Here is a 15,925-nt window from a genome sequence, read left to right as displayed (position 1 = left end):
TGACATAAGGTTGTTTTAAGTGAAACAAGGGTTAAAGGGTGAAACTCTACCACACACGAATCATGAACTTGTGTAAAAGTGTATTACTTGTGAAATAGTATTTAAAACTAGCAGATCTACGTATCTGCTAGCGGTATTTTCAAAGAACCACGTATCAAAGAAATCATGTTTTCTAAAAACGGATCTTACACTTACAAATATGATTTTTAGAACACACAAGTGTGTAAGCACTTGTGTAACACAAAAGTTTCGACAAAATAACAATTTTTGTAAAAGATGACGAGAAGATGTAAAGACGGAATTTCTATGAAAACGGGGTTTTTACGAAACCGGACTAATTTATATAAAGATCCGCTAAAGGTGATGAGATTTACACTATAATTTTAGAAAACTACAAGTTCATGTGATTTATGCGATTTACATAATTGTTAACTAGTTTGTTGTGTTGGATATTGTTTTGATCGAATAAAGAAATTGTTGAATTGATTTGTAAAAGAAAATGATACGCTTGAAAGCGTGGCCACCTCCAGTTACAGAGGAAACTCTGGCGAAATTTTTCCAAAAACCTAACACTTAGAATTATTTTCACTATAAGTGTTGAAAATACTTTTTGACATGTTTTCAAAATATATTAGTTTCGCCACGCCTTTATTTACAAATATCGGAGGTGGGATTTTCAAAAAATTAAACGTGATAAATATATATTTAGTAAATATATTTTTCACAACGTCACTTGTCAATTATTTTGTGGAGTGTATAAATATTATTTTTAGGGTAAAAATAATATTATCAGACGTTAACGAATCCAAAATAATACGAACGCTTTCACGATAATCATATAAGTTACACCAGTAATTACTATTACCACTCGATCGTTAAAACGTAACTTACGCAATTTACGGAAATATTTATGAACGCGTATATTTGACAAAGTATTATTTTGGGAGAATTTTGTGAAGTAAATATATAATATTTTTGAGAAAAATATTTATATTTTGGAGCTAGAAATAAATATATATTAAGTGAGACTTAATAATATATTACGAACGCACATGTATTAAATCCCCCATCCTTGGGAAGGAAAATAATTACCAAGTATGCGCAGAATGTAAACACAAAATTGTTGTCTAACTATTTCCCAAAACTTAAACCATAAAGTTAAGGCACGGCCGTCCGTCTAATAGAGTTAGTACATGTAGGTCGTTGCACAGCTGCTTGACTTGGAGTATTACTTGGTAGAGACGCACCGTTGTGAGTTCATGTCCCCCTTTTCTCTTAACTGTTTTCAGTTTTCTAAACTGCGGGGGTGAAATACGTGTTACTTTGATAATGATTACTTTATACATGGTATGGTTAGCGTAAGGAGGGTTACTATTTAGATCATGTGAATGGGTAGGCGGAAACTTGAGGTCATTAATCCTCAGGGTAGGACCGAGGGGTAGGAGCGATAGATCTATTTGGGTGTAGCGAGCCCAGTCCCAGGCCCAGCATAACGGACCTCGGGATGACTTTGTACCCGGCGCATAAATCTGCTAGGTTTGAGCCTTCGTACTTGCATTTCACACATATCAATGGCCTTGCAAACCATTGGTGATCTCTTTTTCCTTATTTGCTACATACCAGGATTTTGATAAATACAAAGGTTTATTTACTCACTTACACATGAACTCGCTCAACATTATTGTTGACTTTTAAACTTACATGTATTTCAGGGAATTAAAGGATCTGGCACGGTATGGCACGTTTTCCCGCTGCACTAGTACGAGGTCATCCGGGTTTAGGGAATGTGACTCTTTCCTGGACAAGTCACAGTCCTTAAACCATGTTTATGTTATGTTTGAGTTTGTTATGTTTGTTGAACAGTGTTATGGTTGTTAGGGTGTTATCCCTTTAAAACAATGTTATTGTATTTTGGTTTTAAACTAAATTGAATGGATGATCTTGCATGGTTTTTTATTCATATAGCTTTGTTATGGTTAAGCTATGGTATTAAGAAGTCACACCAAATTAACCACGCTTCCGCAAAGCCAGGGTGTGACAGTCCTATTGAACTTAGATCTTGGGATCTCTAGTCAACTAAGTTAGGTTTCCCTCAAATTCCCATTTACCACGGGCTTTAGTCTCATTCCTCTTGACGACGTTTCTACTAACTCTCTGCATAAGCCTTTTGTAAACGGGTCCGCAATGTTATCCATTGATCTCACATAATCAATTGTGATAACACCCGTTGAGAGTAGTTGTCGTATCGTGTTATGTCTACGTCGCATATGACTTGATCTGCCATTGTACATCAAGCTTTGAGCTCTACCAATCACTGATTGGCTATCACAATGTACACATATGGCTGGCAAAGACTTTGGCCATCTTGGAATATCTTCCACGAATTGACGTAGCCATTTCGCCTCCTCGCCTGACTTATCCAAGGCGATAAATTCAGATTCCATTATGGATCTCGCTATGACCGTTTGCTTAGAAGACTTCCAAGCAATAGTAGCTCCTCCAAGTGTAAACACGTAACCACTTGTTGATTTGGAATCTTTATTATCCGATATCCAGTTTGCATCAGTGTATCCTTCGATCACTGCTGGTTATCGGGTATAGTGCAGTCCATAATCTCTTGTGTATCTTATGTATCTAAGCACCCTCGTGATAGCCTTCCAATGATCCGTGCACGGATTGCTGGTGTATCTACTTAGCCTACTCACCGCGTAAGCCAAGTCGGGTCTAGTACATGTCATTAGATACATTAGACTGCCAATAATTCTTGAATACTCTAACTGAGCAACTCCATCTCCCTTATTCTTCTTAAGATATTCGGAGGTATCAACTAGAGTTCGAGCTACACTCGTATCTCTCGAGTTGAATTTTTCAAGAATTTTATCTACATAGTGAGATTGACTTAACACAAGACCATCTTGGGTTCTTATGATCTGTACTCCAAGAATCACATTTGTTAGTGCACCAACATCTGCTGACTACGTCTTACATCGAGTCTTGAAGATTGAACAGATTGGAAATGGCACGGATACCTAGAAACAGGAGGTTGTATAGGGATCGCTTATATGTACATGTTCTAGGGTCGCTTATGTGTCATTATAGGTTGGGATCGCTTATTTGGAATGTTGTTGGACCGCTTTTCTGTCATTGGTTGGACCGCTCATACGTACATGTACGTATAAGCGGACCAAAATGTCTATATATAGGTCTACATGAGCGGTTCATAAACACATAGTTAATGGTGTATTGTTCCGGTACTCTGCCGAAGTGCTGTCTGATCGTGTAATCGCATTCGATATCAATAAAACAGCAGTATTAAAGTGAATACAGCTTGAATAGCACCGAATTATTAGTTTCCGCCTCTTAATTCGGATACGAACTTCTCTGAACGACTCAAACAGGTCAACGAACGATCCTACAAGTGGTATCAGAGCTCAGGAGGAGGAGTTCTTGCCATTTTAGCTGCATTTCTTCTGATTTTCTACACTTTCTTCACTTTTTCAAAATTTTTCACTGTAAAAACGGCTCAAAATCACACAGTGCACTCGGAATCATGAATTAACAAATCCTTGAAGTTTTCAGATCTAAAATCGACGTAGAAACTAAGATTTTAGGTGGTTCGTTCATTCGGATTCGCGCAAAAGGTGACGTCAACATCTGAACCGCTCAAAAATATCCATCTGGACCGCTCCAAGGATCAAATTTTAGGTTTGGATCGCTCGAAAACTCATTTCTGGACCGCTCGAACGAACTAACACTTGTGAACCGCTCGAACTAAAACTATTGGACCGCTCGAACTAACACTTGTGAACCGCTCGAATGAACATCTGTTGGTCCGCCCGAACGACTATCTTTGGATCGCTCATTTGACAGAAGTTTGGACCGCTCTTAGTGAAATTTGTCTATATCGCTCATTCGGACACTGTTTGATCCATTTATTTGACAATCTTATTGGACCGCTTATAGAACAGTCCGCTTTTGTGAACAGATTGCTAAAATTAGGAAATTATTGTGAATTTGTGAACAATTGTGAACAATGGATACTGAATTTTATAACGCCTTTGCTACCCCGGCCTCAATTACTCAAAGTGCTTTGATTGAAAATGAAACCGGAACGTCTCAGAAACCACCGAAACTCATGGATATTGATGATTACAACGTGTGGTCGGAAAGATTCGGAAATTGGGTAGAAGCCTATCATCTTGATGCGTGGGAACACACCGAGGAACCATATGTTAAACCTACAAAGGACGATGTTGTGAATGGTACTCCGCTAACACTTAGAGAGATGAGTACTGCAGATAAAAAGAAATATCAAGATGAGAAATTGATGGTGAGTCTGCTTCAGCAAGCTATAAAAGAAGATATCTTGATATTGTTTCAACATGACGGAACTGCATATTCAATCTGGACAGAATTGGAAGCAAAATTTACAGGAAGTGACGATATGTTAAAGAACAAAATGTCTCTCATGAAGAAGGAATTTGATTTATTTCGGGGATTGAAAAATGAAACCACCAAACAAATTATTGATAGATATTGTAACTTGGTGAGAAATATGACAAAGTTAGGTATTAAGAAAGATATTGATGAATTAATTGAAAAACTTGCAGATGCACTTCCATATGAAATCTGGGGAACATTTTTGATGATGCTGAAGTCCAACAAAGTGGAATATAAAAAGATGAAACTAGGAGACTTCATAAAGCATTTGGAAGCTCAAGAGATGGAGCAGAGAAAGATCGCTAGGATGAAGAACTACGATGGAGAGCAGGATATCAGTGTGTATTACAAGCATGGTGCTACTGATTCAACAAAGTTCTCTCCTAAGATCGAAACTGCTTACAGTGTTAAAGATTCTACTGAAAAGAAGACATCTCAGGGATCAAGCAACAGCACAAGATTTTCATCTTTTGATCCTAATATATCTGTAACAAAGAATGGTAGAAAACTTCAGTGTAACATTGTGTTAAGCCTTGAAAATGATCAAGACTACACTGAAGATATTGCAAAAAATCAAATGTCTTTGTTAGGGATGATTTTAGAGTCTTATAGTTGTTTTGTTGCAGGAAAGATCGGAAATCCAATGCTCACGAAAGAGGATTACGATCAAATTGATGCTGAAGAAATGGAATTGATGGATATAAAATGGTGTATGGCGAGTGTGATGAGACGCGCTGAAAAGTTCAAACAAATTACTGGCCGTGATGATTTTGGTGATGCAAACGTTTCAGCTTTAGGTTTTGACAAATCTAAAGTTACATGTTTTCGTTGCAGAGAGAAGGGGCATTTCAAGAGGGAATGAAAAAACCGTGAAGCTACCGGTGCCCAGAATCCTTTCGGAAACAATGATTATCACAAGAAGGCCATCTATCATCAAATTACTCAACCAGTACAGCAGCATCAGGCACAAACAACTCATGGGAGAGATGTGGTTGATAAAAAGGCATGTGTTGTTAGTCAGGGAAAATATGATAATTTTACCTGGGAAAAATATCTTCCGAAAGAAAGCAAAGTATGTTTAGCTGAACAAAATGACGAGAAATTGGCTGAAGGATTTACTTGGGATGATTTCTGTACAGATCAAGACTTTATGGCCAAAAATACTTCTCATGCTTTCTTTGCTAATGCTTATGATCTAAAATGTGCAGAAAGATGCAGGAAAGTCATGGAAGCTGCTGAAGAGAGACGAAGAGAAATCAGAGAGGAAGAAGAAGACGAAGAGAGATTGAAGGAAGAAGCAAAAGCTGAGAAATTGAGAAGAGCTCACTTTTTAAATTCAAGTAGGACAGTGAAAGAAGTTCCTGAATTTGAGATTAAAGTGGATGCTGAACCGGTCATGGTCCAAGAAAAGTGCATGAACTGTGATTCGCTGATTAAGCAGAATAATGAGCTGTTGCACAATATTCACAAGTTGAAAGAATCGTATGATACTATGAACAGAGAGATCAACAAATACACAGATTCTGATGGTGAACAAGCTGAAGCTATGAATACTTTAAAGATAGCATATCTGAGACAACTTGATAATAGCATATCTGAGACAACTTGATACGGCGAACTTTAACATAAAGAAATGTGCAGATCTCGAGCTTGAGTTGGCAACACAAAAGATAGAAACTGAGAAAATTAAAAAATTATTAGATAGTTACTCATGTTCTACTTTTGTGGTTGACAGGATTTATCCGGTGGTGAAAGATTTGAAGACATTCAAAGAAGAGCAGACATCGGATGAAGAAAAGTGTGTGACAAATGAAGAAGAAAAATTGAAAGCTTCTGGTAAGAAACCGAGTGTATCCTACAATAGATGTCCGCCCCCGGTCGAAAATGGATATTCACCTCGAAAACCAAATTCAGAAAGAGTCAATAAAGCGATCAATTTGAAATGGGAGTCTGGGTCGTCGGATAACTTACCAGAAAGTATTGATGTCACATATACGTCATCAGACACTGATCATGAGTCAAAGTTGATAAAAAGTATGGTCGATCAGGTGTTAGACACAGATGACAATGAGGAATCAAAACCGAAGTCTAAACCCGAGTCAAAGTCTGGGTCCAGTGCGTCAAAGCCAACAGTCAAAAAGGACAAACGGGTTTATGATAAAGAATTTTTACTTTCAAAATCTAATTTGAATGATGAATCGGTCAAAGAGGCATATACTTTGAAAGGTTCTGACAAATTATATTCTGATGAGAGTTTTCCAATAAGAAGTGTCAGACTTGAAATGATTCAAAAGGTTTTCAAAATAACAGAAATTAATATTTCTGAAATAAAAGATTTCAATCTTAATGGAAAACCTAAACAATGCACTTCAAGAGATCAACAAAGAATCAACAAGAAAATGGGTTACAATTGTGGTTATAGTTTCCAAAAGAAACCAAACCATAATCGTAATTACAAAAAGAAAGGTCTTGGTTTTGTTCCACAGAAAAACTATAAAAATGAAAAAGTTTATAAACCAAAAACAATGTTTGTTGCAGGAAAAACAACAGAAGCTGAAAAAGAAAAATCATTCAGAAATCAGACAAATCAAGAATTCCTTGCTAAGAAGCAAGAGGACATGAAGAAGAAGGAAGACCCGAAGAAAGTTGAAAAGAGATCTTGTTTTCAGTGTAAAGCTGTGGGTCATGTTGTGAAAGATTGTCCAAAGACATTTCGACCAAAACAAGAAGTCTCAAGAAAAATGAAAGAAAAAGTTGTTGAGAAGACTGAACTGTCAACCCGGAAGTTCACAGGCTTTGAGAATTCGACTTATGAAAAAGGAGAATCTTCAAAGAGTGCTTCCAAAAGAATAAACAATGATACAAATCAGAAATGGGTTGTTAAAGGTTCAGGTAAAAAGTCTGGTGATGAATCTGATTCCATAAAATCAGAGGAGCCACATGTTGAGAAAGAGATTGTAAAGAAAGTTCCGAAAGTGGACGATGTGAATTTTCCGCCACTAAATGCTAAAAATTACAAATCTAAAATCGGAAAAGTTGAAATTTCAAATCAGTTTTATTCTGACAAGAAGAAAATTGATGTTGAAAAAACTTTTAACGGAAATGTAAAACGCATCTTTGGAAATATGGTCAGTGGTAAGGCCCAGAGCATTATGCATCCAAAGGATGGGTTTACAAGTCGGTTGAAAGGAATAATTAAAACGATGAGGTTACACCCAAGGAAGGTCAGGCTTGGGTGGATATATTTTTTCAAGAATAAAAACCTGACTTGCTGGAGATCCCAAGATGGTATCGTGGATCATGAATCGGCATCTTTCTAAATCTGTTTGTGAAGTTGCAGGACTTGCCGGAACTCCCAGGTTTGTAAGCGAGGAGTAGGAATCGGCACTTTGAAAATTCAACCAAACGATGGTAATTGGTTGAAAAACAGGTTTGAAGAGCTTAAATTGCTATATCTACAAGTGGTTGTATGTTTGTGATTGTTGTAATTGGTTCAGAATAAGAACCAGTTGATCTTACAAGTGGTTAAACCAAGGTCATTAAATTGAACTTGAGTTAACTATCATTTATGAATTTGGTAAACAATGTGATGATTTTGCCCCATTTTTACAAAAGGTAAAAACAACGAAACTTATTTTCCGGAAAAACCATTCTGATTAAAACAAACTTAAGTGTTTTGAAATCATTATGGGAAAATAGTTTGTTGTGAGGGGGAGTTCTGATTGTTTAAGCCAAACGGATGGAGAATTGAAGTGTTTCGATATCAGTTGTCATGTTCTGTACAGTTTGTTTTCAATTTTCTTTAGATGTATTTGAATTTTAGGGGGAGTAAGAATTTTTAGAAAATCCAAAAACATCAGAAAATTTGAAAAAGACAAAAACATGATAAAATTGAAAAATGAGTTTTTGTTGCGTAAAAGAGGAAATGATAGTACATCAGTGAACTATCACAGCACGCTAAAGAATTGTAAAGTCAAAATGTGATAAACAATCTTACTGCGGATGTGTCAGTAGATTTTTGCACATTTAGTAAATTGAAACGAGATATAAACCTAAATTAAACTTACTTGATTCGTGGGTAACTATTCTTGGATATATGGGTAACCCCCGAAATCTTGTTTGAAAGGTCCCGTATTCTGAGATACTAGGTCTTTATGCTCAGTAATATCTGGGGTATTATTCCGGGACTTCTGCTGTATGGAAATACTGACCTAGTCCCCGAATAATACTTTCTGCAAAAAGCTTTGAAACATAAGTGCCGCCCTCAGCAAACTGATTAAACAATAAAATTGGTAATCTTTGCTGTTGTAACAAAAGATCCTCTAAAGGGGACCCACCAAAAGTCGAGCCGTCATCTCTCTGCTGAACGGAAGTTCTGACCTGAGCTCTCACGGTTTCGCATCTACCCCTTTACAGATATCATCTGTGGTATACTCACCTGTAAGACTGAATATTTGGGATCTGGATACGGGAGTATATTCAAGTGGAGTGATACACAATTAAGTGTAAGTCTTTAAAACATTAATATCGTATCTCGAATCAATTGAAATCTGTGTGAAAATTTAAGTGGACAAACATACTGACAATCTAGGTAAATTGTTTAGAACTTAAAACGATTAGAAGCTTAACGGTGTTTGTGATATGTTTCATAACTGATATGATCCTCTTGCACAAACTCACAAAAATATTGTTTGTAAATATTTCATTTTTGCATTTTTGCATTTATTTTCATTCAGAAAATTCAAAAAGATTTTTGGTGTGTTTTAGCATAAATTTTGGAAATTCAAAAAGATTTTCGACAACTGGTGTTGAGATGCTGATTTTCGAAATTCAAAGTGCTAAACTTAAAGAACTGGTTTGGAGAATGTTTGTGTAGATGGTAAATTTGTTCTGATAAGAACCAGTAATCATTTCTAGAATGCAAAATCATTATTGTTTTGGTTCAACATAGTTTCTAAATTGTTGAGAAGTTTTAATCTTTGTAGAAACTTATGGTTAGGTAGAGATTGTGCAGGTACAGGTGTTAAAGTGCCAGGTTACGATCTTGAACCTGATGGGAGCCTGTTAACAATCTTAGAACCAGTGAAAGTTTGAATTCCAGACTACGATCCCAGCTGTGTAAGAGGGGGAGTCTGAAGACACCAAATCAACATTCAAGAGAGAAGAGTTTGATGATGATGAAGATACAGAACGAGGATTCTTGGAACGACAGATATTTCAGAAGCAGATTGTCGACTGATGAAGACTGTAGACTGACATGTGCTAAGACTCTATCAAGACTCCGTCAACATCCGAGGGGGAGTCTGTTAGTGCACCTATGTCTGCTGACTACGTCTTACATCGAGTCTTGAAGATTGAACAGATTGGAAATGGCACGAACACCTAGAAACAGGAGGTTGTATAGGGATCGCTTATATGTACATGTTCTAGGGTCGCTTATGTGTCATTATAGGTTAGGATCGCTTATTTGGAATGTTGTTGGACCGCTTTTCTGTCATTGGTTGGACCGCTCATACGTACATGTACGTATAAGCGGACCAGAATGTCTATATATAGGTCTACATGAGCGGTTCATAAACACATAGTTAATGGTGTATTGTTCCGGTACTCTGCCGAAGTGCTGTCTGATCATGTAATCGCATTCGATATCAATAAAACAGCAGTATTAAAGTGAATACAGCTTGAATAGCACCGAATTATTAGTTTCCGCCTCTTAATTCAGATACGAACTTCTCTGAACGACTCAAACAGGTCAACGAACGATCCTACAACATCAGCTAAACCCATGTCTTTCATGTCAAATCTCGCTTTCAACATGCTTTTAGTAGCTTTGATAATTTTATCATTACTCCCAATGATAAGCATATCGTCTACATAAAGGCATAATATCACATAACCTTCATTTGTGTCTTTGAAATAAACACATTTGTCACACTCATTTATTTTGAAACCATTGTCAATCATGACATGATCAAACTTTTGGTGCCATTGTTTTGGTGCTTGCTTCAAGCCATACAAAGACTTAACGAGTTTACATACTTTACCCTCTTGACCTGGGGCGTAGAAACCTTCAGGTTGCTCCATGTAAATCTCTTCTTCCAAATCGCCGTTTAGAAATGCGGTTTTAACGTCCATTTGGTGAACTTCCAAATTTCTTAAAGCCGCTATAGCAAGAACCAATCTAATCGAGGTTATACGCGTCACAGGCGAGTAGGTATCAAAGTAATCTAGACCTTCCTTTTGTCTAAATCCTTTAATCACCAACCTAGCCTTGTACTTATCAATACTTCCATCAGTTTTCATCTTCCTTTTGAATATCCAACGGTATCCAAGTGGTTTGCAACCAGGTGGAAGATCTAATAACTCCCTAGTATGATTTTGCAATATAGAATCTATTTCATTTCTTATTGCTTCTTTCCATTGAGGTCCTTCTGAAGAGGAAACCGCTTCGCGATATGTATTGGGCTCGCCCTCAACCATATAGCTAACGAAGTCTGGACCAAAGGATTTTTCAACCCTTGGCCTTTTACTTCGCCTGCGATCACTTTCTTCAACCTCAGGTTGTTCATGTGTCTTATCATGAACTGCCTCCTCAAGTGGTTTTGAAGAGCTTTCACCTACTTCAAAAGTAGGTGTTGATGACGTTGCATGTGTTTGTCTTCTCAAAGGAAACACATTTTCAAAGTAAGACACAACGTTAGGATTCACCTCCATGATAGTGTTTACGTGTACATCAAGATTCTTGGACTCATGTACAAGAAAGCGATGTGCACTATTGTGATGCGCATACCCAATAAATATGCAATCAACAGTTTTGGGTCCTATCCTAAGAGCCTTAGGAGGTGGTACAATCACCTTTGCTAGGCACCCCCACACTTTCAAGTATTTGTATAAAGGTTTCTTCCTTTTCCATAACTCATATGGAGTTTCGTCTCTCTTTTTGAGTGGTATCTTGTTCAAAAGATAATTAGCCGAGAGAATGGCTTCCCCCCACATTTCCTGGCTCACCCCAGAACTTATCAACATGGCGTTCATCATTTCTTTCAATGTGCGGTTCTTTCGTTCTGCCACGCCATTTGATTGTGGAGAATAAGGAGGTGTACACTCATGTACAATGCCACTTTTTGCGCATAAATCGGCAAAAGGTGCAACATATTCGCCTCCTCGATCGCTTCGCAAAGCTTTTATCTTCTTTTGAAGTTGATTCTCAACTTCATTTTTATACAAGATAAATTTACTTATTGCTTTACTTTTTAGTAAATATACATAGCAATATTTAGTACTATCATCAATAAATGTGATGAAGTACTAGTTTCCACCTCTTGTGGGTACCGCTTTTAAATCACAAATATCGGTGTGAATTAAATCAAGGGTTCGGTTATTTGTTCAACCGATTTTGATGATGATCTTGTAAGTTTGGATTCAACGCATGTTTCACATTTATAGTGTGAATCAATATGGAATGTTGGTATACAATTTAAATTGATTAAACGGCGTATTGAATTAAAATTGACGTGACCTAATCTACCATGCCATTTATTCGAATCAGAAAACTCAAGCATATAAGTAGAAGTAGTAGCAATTTTATTCATGTTTTTCTTGACTGCCATTACATTCAACTTAAACATTCCATTTTGGGCATAGCCCTTGCCTACATACATTCCTCGTTTAGTTAGTACAAATTGATCACTCTCAAAAACTAAACGAAATCCAAACTTATTAAGCAACCAACCCGAGACTAGGCTCTTGTGCAAGTCTGGGACATATAACACGTTGCTTAGAAGTGAGCTCCTTCCCTGAAGTCCACTTCAAAATCACCGTTCCTTCACCCTTGATGTCCGCGGTGGCTGCATTTCCCATGTACAGCTTCTCATCTCCCGCAAGCTCCTTGAAGGTGGTAAACATGCTCCTGTCTGGGCATACATGACGGGTCGCTCCCGTATCAACCCACCATCCTTTGGAGTGTTGGTCACAGCATTGACCTCATCCAACATTGCGGTTTTGTCAGAAATCATTGCCACCAAAGGCATTCCGTCTTCATCCATCATGTGCGCACGCTCACGCTTTGGTTTCTTGCATTGGTTAGCCCGATGCCCCGGCTCGTCACAGTTGTAACAAGTCCCTTGGAACGTCTGAGGTTTCTTTTTCACAACCCCTTTCTTCGGTCCAAGGTTGCTAGCCTTTGCTTTCCCTTTGTCCTTTTTCCCCTTGCCCTTCGCGCCCTTCGAGGAGTGCCCATGCTCAACCAAATTTGCGCTAGCACTCGTCTGCGCAAGGCTGCCTTTTTGGGCAATTCTATTGTCCTCTTCAATCCGAAGACGAACAATAAGGTCCTCTATAGTCATCTCATTTCGTTTGTGTTTAAGATAATTCTTAAAATCAACCCAACTAGGAGGTAACTTTTAAATCATCGCTGCCACTTGGAATGTCTCGCTAAGTGTCATGCCTTCCGCAAAGATGTCATGTAGTATAATTTGGAATTCTTGGACTTGATTCATAACCGTTTTAGAATCAACCATTTTGAAATCCAAGAAACAGGCTACCACAAATTTCTTTGTGCCAGCATCCTCCGTTTTGTACTTCTTGTCCAAGGCATCCCAAAGATCTTTGGAAGTCTTGTCATTGTAGAACATCTTCTGCTGCCACCGCTTAAAGTGTAGACCCGAGAACTTCTCGAGTCGTTTAGCGTGATTAGCCACTGTGGACGCTCCCACAGTGGTGGCATTCAAGGGGGTTCCCGTCACAACATTTGTGGTGTTGTTAACGTTGACATTTTCGTTCGACATGCTGAAAATTAAAATTTTTAAAGTTTAGTCAAAAAATCTGATTTATGCAAAAATCAGAAGTAAACTAGTAAATTTTAATTTTACCACAAAATTACTGTTTTGGCTTCTAAGTCCAACTTTGAAGACCAAAAAACAGAAATTTTTAATAATTATAACTTACTGATTGGCTTCTAAGTCCAACTTTGAAGACCAAGTCAGAAAGTTTTTAGCAAATTAGGACAGATTCTGAGATGTAACCAATTGCTTTCAACCAAAGTCGCTCCTTTGAAGAAGAAAACAACCAAAAATATCTGTTTTTAAAACACAAACTGAGTGAAAACAAAACTGGTTTGAATCACAAACAGAATGGTTTTGGTTACACGAACGGTTTTAAAAATTTGTTTTAAGATTGTAGGAACCGTTCGCGTAATAAAATAAAACAAATTTTATTAATACGATTACAATACAGAAATTAGAAAGATAAAATACTAGTACGAATACAACTGAAATAAACCAAAATACAAGAAGGAGTAGAAACAGAATTGACTGAGGCACGTGTTCAACACGCTTCCCTTAAAACAAATTCCGAGTCTCCCAAGAGTACTCGTTTTGTTTCCCTGGGTACAACAGCTGGAGCAGTAGTACTGCCGGAGTTCGCCTACAACCCGAAGGTTACCTCGAAAGCTGCAAGAAAATTCTAGAGAGAAAGTTGAGATTGTTGTTGTGTACTAGGTTTTCGTAGTGTAATCTACAGCAAGGTATGGAGCTGTATTTATACAGCTCCAAGTTTGATACAGCCAAAAACAAAGTAAATGAGAGGTTTAAATTGCATTCAACGTCTTCAATGCAATTTAATACGTCATTTAATTCTCAGTCAAAGCCTGTTAACTCGTCAGTTACGAAGCTGGACTGAAACTGCACTGGCATTCAATGCTGGAAGCTTCTGCGCACGCGCGCGCCCAGGTCTGCACGCCCATGCGCGGTGCGTCCTCTTGGCTAACTGCCATGCGCGCGTGCGCTACGTCACCTGTGAGCCTCTACGAGCACGCCACACAGTCGCGCCGTTTTGGCTCACTTCGGTGCGCCGCGCACGTCACATCAGACCCTCATGCACCATGCGCAACCGCGTGCCTCCGTGCCATGTGTACTCGCGCGCGCATGCGCATGACTGCCATGTCATGCGCCGCATCACCTACCACTTGGTCCTTGCAACCCTTGTGCTCCACCACGCGCACGCGGTCAAAAATACAAAGGCGGCTCCCAAGCGGCTCGCGGCGATGCGAAGTGCAAAGTGCGCCATCAAAGCACCACATTGCGCCTCATTGCCCACGCCACGCGCGCGCGCGCGCGAGCGAGCATGGGCGAGTGCGAGTTAGGGTGCTCCGCACCCTTCACGAGGACACTAGTGTGTACTTCCATGAAACAATAAGGATGAAGAGTTCCACCTTAAATACCCATTTAAGTTCCATCTCTCCTCCGATGTGGGACAAGTTGCTACTTTCCCTTTTGTTTCAGTATTCAATGTTTCAAACACCCAACTTTGAGCATCGATATCTCATTCATCTTAGCTCGGTTTTGGACGTGGTTTAGTTCGTTGCGAAGCTCTTCAAACATAGAACACAAACCCACAAATAAATATATAAAACCCGCTCATTTTATTTTATATTTATTTCTAGTCCAAAATAGGAAAAAAATCATTTTCCTATATTTGTGAAAAATGCTATTTTCACAACAGTTGTCAGCGTCGTCATCATTGATGATCAAACATGGTCATCTTTTCGGCGGTGGTGGCAGACGTCATTCAAATAGATTGTTTAGTCAACTTCTCAACGATTTCAAAAGACAACTCACTAAGATATGTAACAAGCTATCATGTTTTCCAAAAGTTAAGCTACAATAACTAACTAAAAATTATTACAAATTTAACAATGACGACTCTCATATCCTTAACAGAGTTTTTAGAAAACAAATTCAAAGACAAGCGCGTAGACTCCTTTCTATTGTGACGCCAACAAGATCAGTAGCGGACTTAATTAGAACAATCTGTTTCCGTCGAGATGAGAGATAAAATGTTTGCTAGGGAGAGTGTTGGTAGAGAGAGAAACGAGGCGGTGGCGTTAAGGTGATGGTGTTGTAGTGGTTGCGGCTAGGTGTAGGTTACGGTTGTGATTGGCATGGTCGGAGGTATTGACACTTGGTTTCATCTGACTGAGCAACATCGTCACGTGCTTTCACTTATCCAGATCATATATATATATATATATATATATATATATATATATATATATATATATATATATATATATATATATATATATATATATATATATATATATAGAGAGAGAGAGAGAGAGAGAGAGCAGGAGTTGGGTGGAAAGTCTATTTTTCCTAGAAAGTCTAGGAAGGAATAAGAATTGGACATGTGTCATTGAGGGATTTTAAGTAGAAGGGCTATCATGTAATTTCACATTTTAATTTTATTTTTGGAATGTATCTTCATTAACTAAAATTCCATGATTTTCGGAATTTTTATTATTTTTGAATTCAAATCTGGAAGTCAATGTGTTCATTAACTAAAATTCCATGTCACAATACATCGCATATTCCATTGTTCAGAAGATTACTGGAATTTATTAGCATGATCTTGGTGCTGTGTTTTAACAGTTTACAGTGCTAAAGCCAATTTTTTTTTTATAGATCCCACAATATAAAGATGTTAA

The sequence above is a fragment of the Helianthus annuus genome, chromosome 14, assembly GCF_002127325.2.
Source record: "Helianthus annuus cultivar XRQ/B chromosome 14, HanXRQr2.0-SUNRISE, whole genome shotgun sequence".
Taxonomy (NCBI): Eukaryota; Viridiplantae; Streptophyta; class Magnoliopsida; order Asterales; family Asteraceae; genus Helianthus; species Helianthus annuus.
The sequence above is the reverse complement of the archived record's forward strand: the minus strand, read 5'-3'. Positions refer to the sequence as shown.